The 6,488-nt window shown below is 42.0% G+C and overlaps 1 protein-coding gene across 1 annotated transcript in view; it reads right to left on the bottom strand.

Annotated features, from left to right (window-relative positions):
• LOC309702199 (protein NLRC3-like) overlaps positions 1 to 2,683 on the bottom strand; it is a 145,735-nt gene extending 143,052 nt beyond the window's left edge. Inside the window, exons 1-2 of the mRNA XM_082526708.1 lie at positions 2,616 to 2,683; positions 28 to 91 (exon numbers count right to left, since the gene is read on the bottom strand). The gene's annotated coding sequence lies outside the window, so the exon portion shown is untranslated. The remainder of the gene's footprint in view (positions 1 to 27; positions 92 to 2,615) is intronic.
• Positions 2,684 to 6,488: the final 3,805 nt, after the last annotated feature.

Here is a 6,488-nt window from a genome sequence, read left to right as displayed (position 1 = left end):
CCTTTGGACCGGTCACTCCTCACAGACGGACAGCTGGACCCTGCAGACTCTGCTCTGTCCTCCTCTTCCTCCATCATCATCTTCAGTCAGTCTGAGAGGTAAACCACAAACACTCAGTGAGTTCACATTAACAGAAGTAACTGAGTTACAGTCGCTGACCTCTGACCTGTCATGTGACCTAGAAACCAGGTCAACATGTCTGTAGGTTCAGTCATCCAGGTCATGTGATCTAAGGAGCTTGGAGAGAAAAGAGACGTCTTTAAGTTTCTGGAAGACGTTTCATCAGAGAAGCTTCTTCAGCTCTAAAACCAAACGGTGGAGAGTCCCAGATATTTAAACCTGAGAGGGAAAGAAAGCATGTCGCTGACCCACCACTGATGTTATTTCAAGGAGGAAACTGAGAGCCTTTGCACCAGGAGCACAAACATCAGCTCCAGCAATGATCCACTGATGTGTTTTTATTCCATGTATGAATGTTGTTATTGACAGAGATGACGTTTGTGTGTCAGTGATGCAGTGACTGTTGTTGTTACCTGTACAGGCTGGTTAGACTCTATGAAACAGATCATACAGATCTCTGCATGTTAGAAGAGACTATTAAAGGTCATGAATGAGACAAAGGCAGGGAGGCGTCCTTTACAGCTAAACAGCAGAGTGAGAGAACAGCCAGCACCTCTACATTTATCACATTATACAGCACATGTATGATACTGACAGGGATGAGAAGAATTTAGTGATTCTGATCCCATCATTGATATTACTTATTGATTCTCAGTAGCTCTGCTCTGACAGTCACCACCATCACTGAGCAGCATATCAAAGACATTTGTGCACATTAACTGCATGTTGTGGCTCAAATGTTTGTGCATGTTGGAGGCATTTCCTCTTTGTTGTGATCAGTGTTGGTCATTACTCAAAACAGTCATTATTACACATATTACACAGAACACTTTAATTAAAAGTAATGGAGTACGTTACTTCATTACTCCTCATAACATTACTTTGATGTTAAAATGAACAAATGAGCATGTAACAACATAAAGCTGAGGTACAGCCCCACACACCAACACAGATCCTGATGAGGTCACGTGATGTTTCTCTGAGTGTTTATGAACACAAATCAAAGATGAAACAGCACAAAGACACTTCAAAGTGATTCTACTGTAGAAACATGAACAGGTAGAAACCTGCAGCCTGACTGCTCATCACTTTGTTACCTGTTCAAGTTCAGCAGCAGCAGCTCACTTTATCAATGTGAAAACAAAAATGTCAAAAACCATTGCTATTCTCTATAAAACAAAGCATGTCCTGAACAAAAAATCATTATACACACTTTATTGTACTCTGTTGCTTCCATATATGACTTACTGTCTGGAGATATGGGGTAATGCATATAAAACGAACACTCTTCCTATTTTCAAGTTACAAAAAAGAGCTATAAGAATTATAAACCAATCAAACTATATAGAACCAACTAACATTTTGTTTATTAATCTGAATACCCTGAAATTTTATGATTTAGTTGAATATAAAATGGCACAGATAATGTATAAAGCACAAAATAACTTGCTTTGCCGCAGTACTCAGAAGCTGTTCAAAGTCAGAGAGAGTCAATATGACTTAAGGGGAAGAGATTTCTTTAAAAAAAACAAGATAAGGACAAATATAAAGCAGAGATGTGTTTCTGTTAGAGGAGGTAACCTGTGGAATAGTTCTGACAGGGATTTAAAAAGGTGTAGTTCATTTTCCTTGTTTAAAAACATGTTTAAAAATAGAGTATTAGAAAAATATATAAATCAAGAATGAAAAGAGCAAAAAAAAAAAAAAAACAACCTCTTGATTCTTTTGCTTTGATGTAGTTACTTATCTAAGGTGGAAAGTTTTTTTTTCTTGTTTGTTTGTTTGGTTTTTGCTTTGTTTTCTTATTTGCTTCAGGCCCTGTGTACAGGAGCTGCATGCAAAAAGATATTTTGTGAAAAGGGTTGGCGTAATAAGCAAATGCTTCAGCCAATACCTTTTGATTAGCCTTGTCTCATGCTTACTTGCTTTATGGTCGATTTTTGTTCTGTTTTCACTGAGATATTTGAATGCTAATCAATAAAATTAAAATCAAATCACAGTGCTGGTCTGGGGTCAGTGTTTACTCAGCTTTAACCTCACTCTGGGTTCTAGGTTAGCTTAGCGTTAGCATGCTGTGTGCTAGCTCAGCGTCAGAGCTCTGCAGGTGTCTTGTGTGTAAATATTAATCACAGTGACAGTAAAGGAGGTAAAGGGCTGTGACGTCATCACGTACGCTGCGTCCTCTGTGGGCTCTGAGTGAACTCAAAGTACAAACTACAAGTACACAAACACGAACGTAGCTCAGAGTGGCGGACACACTCGGCCTCGTTGGTCCAGCTGTGAGTCCGTTACCGTGAACTATGGAGCGGCAGATTTGTGCTGAACTAAGCTGCACACAGCTGACGTTAGCCAGGAAACATTACACACTGACTTTAATGGAGAGACCGGAAATACAAACACACACAGTTTGTTGTGTGAAGAAATCAAACACGAGCTGAACAAACAGTAAAGTTCCTAAAGACAAACTGTTAAAGGAGGAAACAAAGCAAACTTACAGTTTCTTCACACACCAACAACAAGCTCCACTCCACACCTGGACACTAAACACGGACACACAGGTGAGCTGCTTCCTGGAAGGAGGCGGGGCTCCACCTGAAACTCAGCACAGGTGGGAGGGGCTCAGCTCTGTGTGTGCTGATGTGTTAACTTTAAAAATATGCCGTCTGACTGCTCAGACTGAGTCAGAGTAAAGTTCACATGCTGACGTGTGGAGACATGAAACCTTGTTGTAGCTGCAGGTGTGAACACACTGATCCCAGATCAGCTCTGCTGTATTTGTAACATGAACATTTCTGCTGCAAAGCTTCAAATGTTCAGCATGTTTCTCTGTTTCCAGTCTATAGATCCAGTCACACTTTCTACCTTCACCTGTGCAGTAAAGACTGAGAGCAGAGCTGAAAGCAAGCGTCCAATCAGTGAGCAGCATCAACACCTGAGCTTCATTCAGACTCTGTTATTGAAGATGTTGTTGGTACAAAGTTCATCTGCTGCTCACATGAATCCATGAAAGATTTATTTCACTGAATGTTTCTTCAAAGCTCATTTCAACCTGTTGAAGTCATGAATGAAAGTGCAGACTGAGAGTGGATCACATGATGTTTGAGGTGTGTCATGTGACATGTTCAGTATTGTCACACATGTCTAGATTGTCCCTGATATCATAACTGCTCAAACACTGATGATTATATTTGAAGAATTATTCCTGATGGCAGCAAAGTTTGAATGGAGCTCTCTGTCTGTGCTGATTTGTCGCCCTCTGGAGGTCAAAGCACAAACTGCATGACGTCACTGTAACCACCACAGAGACAGGAAGTGTTTTTATGACTGAAACACTGAAATGATGCTAACGGCTGTCGTTAGGCTCACTGACAGCAGTGCTGATGTGTTCATGTCAAACACTGGCTCAGGTCAGACTCCTTCATCCTTCTCCAGCGTGAGGCCACCCTCAGACCCACAGGAGCCCTGACCTTTGACCTCCTGACCCTAACCATTTTAGTCTTGTTGCATCTGCAAATCCATCCAAACTGTAGCCGAGCAAAAGAAGCTGGAAGCTGTTCTATGAATGATGTTGTTGAAGGAGCTTGGAAAGAAAAGCGTCTGGACTTCTTTAAGTTGCTTGAAGAGGGACATGGACATCTTAACGCCCACATCCTGGGACATTTGATCACAGGAAATCACATGATAGGGTGGGGCACAATGGCTTCACCCAAAACCTTGGCTGATTGAGACCCACACCCGTTCTCACACCGTGGCTCGTGTGATTAGGTAGAGGATCAACAGGGGCTCCGTGTCCCTGAATTTAAACTGAATCTAAACACACCGTGCACAATGCCAAGTTAGATAATGGTTAAAAGAACAAGATAAGAATAAATAAAAAGATAAAATAAGGATAAAAAATAACTTAAAAAAATAAAATAAAAAGATAAATAACTGCAAATAAGTACAAATAAGTAACTGAAGACACGTGTGGTCTGCAGATGTCGATGTACATGGATGTACATGGAGTTTAATGTGCAAAATGAACTTAGTGTGCAAAGTGACCTGATGTGCAAACTGCAGTTTGAGGTCGGTCAGCTGTTCAGGAGTCTGATAGCAGTGGGGAAGATGGAGTTGTTGAGTCTGGATGTTCTACATTTCACACTTCTGAACCTTCGTCTCGAGGGCAGAGGTGTGTCTCTCCTCTGGACTCTGTGATGGTAGCTGCTCTGCAGAGAGGGCAGCGGGGTCCTGATGATCTTCTCCACAGTTGTTATCACTCTCTGCAGGCGTTTGCGGTTTGCAGTAGTGCTGCCGTACCATGCAGTGATGCAGCTGGTCAGGCTGCTCTCCACAGTGCAGCTGTAGAACCTGCTGAGGATCTTGGCCAACATACCAAATTTCCTCAGCCTCCTCAGGAAATACAGCAGCTGCTGAGCCTTCTTGACCAGCTGTGTGAGTTTGAGTCCCTCACTGACTCAAACTCCTTCAGTGACACTTGCAGCCTTGCAGATTAGTTTGCTGATCCTGATGCATCTCTGGAGCTGATGCTGTCCCCCAGCAGACAACAACAACATAGATGCTCTCACTAGTCCACTTTACCCTCTAATCACATCTCTGACATCTGCAGGTTGCTCCATAGAGACTCTTGTGCAATGCCAGGTGTTTGTGTTTGTCTGTAGGTACACATTAGATATGACCATAGACGCACACACACAAGTGAACAAAGCAGCACAGATGGTTTCCACCTGCTTCCCTCTTTCTTCACACAACTGTGAGGATGATGAAGAGGTTTCAGGACGAGGTGGTCAGCAAGCACAGGATAAAGCAGGGCCATGAAACTCTCTGGTGCAGCAGATGTTTAATCAGACTCAGCTTTAGGCTTCTTTTCCCACCTGGCAGCAAAGTAACAGCTTCACTAATGTGAACAGTCACAATGTTAAACGTTTCTATATCTTCATATATTTTTATCTGTTGATGCTGCAGAATAAAGTCTGTTAACAGAGTGCAGGATGTGTAGAGCAGGTCCAGCTCTCCCTTTACTGTGTCCACTTTCATCAGCCCCTGTGAAGTGACACAGAGTGCATGTGTGTCTGTCAGCTGTTGTTTGTTGTGAAGGATGGAACAAATGAACACACACTTTTAGAGAAATCTGAAAAAGCAACACGTGCTTGGGCTCCTTCTGTGCTCGTCTTCATTAATGCTGATCTTTCTTTCCTGTTTGTTCTTCGGCACAAGCTTCAGTCTTTTCTCCCAGGGCTCCTTCACACTTAGAAACACACCTACATTCATTTATACACAAACATCATGAAACAAAGGCTTTGTAAAAGAGGACATGAGATCCTCTCTGAACAGCACATTCATATCAAACACAGGACTGAACAGGATATACTGAGTCTGTGCTGTTTTCATTGTTACTTGCTGAGTATTTTTCCAGTGTTTGAAATGTGACTCAAGTCTGATTCTTCTACTGTGTGTGAACTCTAAGCAGCTGCATTAAACAGCTGCTTTTCAAACCAGGCTCAATCCTATGACTCTGTGAATGTAAACTTTTGTCACCTGCATGAATAACAATCCTTGATCTAGTCAGGACTGCAGTGCTCCTGTGATCCCAGCTTATAGATGGAGGCTAGCATGAGAGGCTCAGCAGCTAAAGCAGCACACCTGGGTCTCCCAGCCTATTAAAAGCAGCCCTTTGCTTCACCTGCTTCACTAAACATTATTATTATTATTTAAGCAGAGTGGTGTGATTCATGTAGGCATTGCTGTGTGACAGGAGGACTTTTCTTGAAACAGCTCGTGTGACGTGAGCTGACGTAAAAACAGTGATGTTAGCTTGATTCTCTTGGCTAAAACTATTTTAAAAAGAGGGTCAATCATGCAAATCTGCCAATAGAAGCCAAAGTTACAGCCCCTCAGAGTTTAAAGAGAAAAGGCCCGTTTCCAACACTCGGTTGTGCAAAGGGAAACAGGCCCACAGTGCCTGAGTGTGTGGGTAATTCTTCAAATAATATTCAAAAGCAAACATTTTTAAGCATGTAAATAAAATTCAATCATTTCTGCTCTTCAATACCTAAGAAATGAAAACTGGCAGATGGTCCCAAAATGTGAAACGCCTGGCTATCTGTGCATTTAGTGCTGCAAGTTTTCACTGTTTACCTTCAGAAGCATAAATCTCTGCACAGATAATGTTCATATGTGGATTCCTGGTTTTCTGCAGTTAACTGTGACCCAAAGCGTATTTTTAAAGTGGTTCCAGGCAATAAAGCCTAAAAATAAATACATCTACTTCCTTTTTCTGTGTTCCAGCCTCAGTGACTCTGACACAGTGCTGTAATATTTACACCTCTGATGAAAGCAGAGTTTGTAGTTGCAGAGAAATACTCGACTCA

Source organism: Aulonocara stuartgranti (genome assembly GCF_965226115.1).
Source record: "Aulonocara stuartgranti genome assembly, chromosome: 3".
Lineage (NCBI taxonomy): Eukaryota > Metazoa > Chordata > Actinopteri > Cichliformes > Cichlidae > Aulonocara > Aulonocara stuartgranti.
Note: the sequence above shows the minus strand (reverse complement) of the source record. Positions and strands in the feature narration are given on the sequence as shown.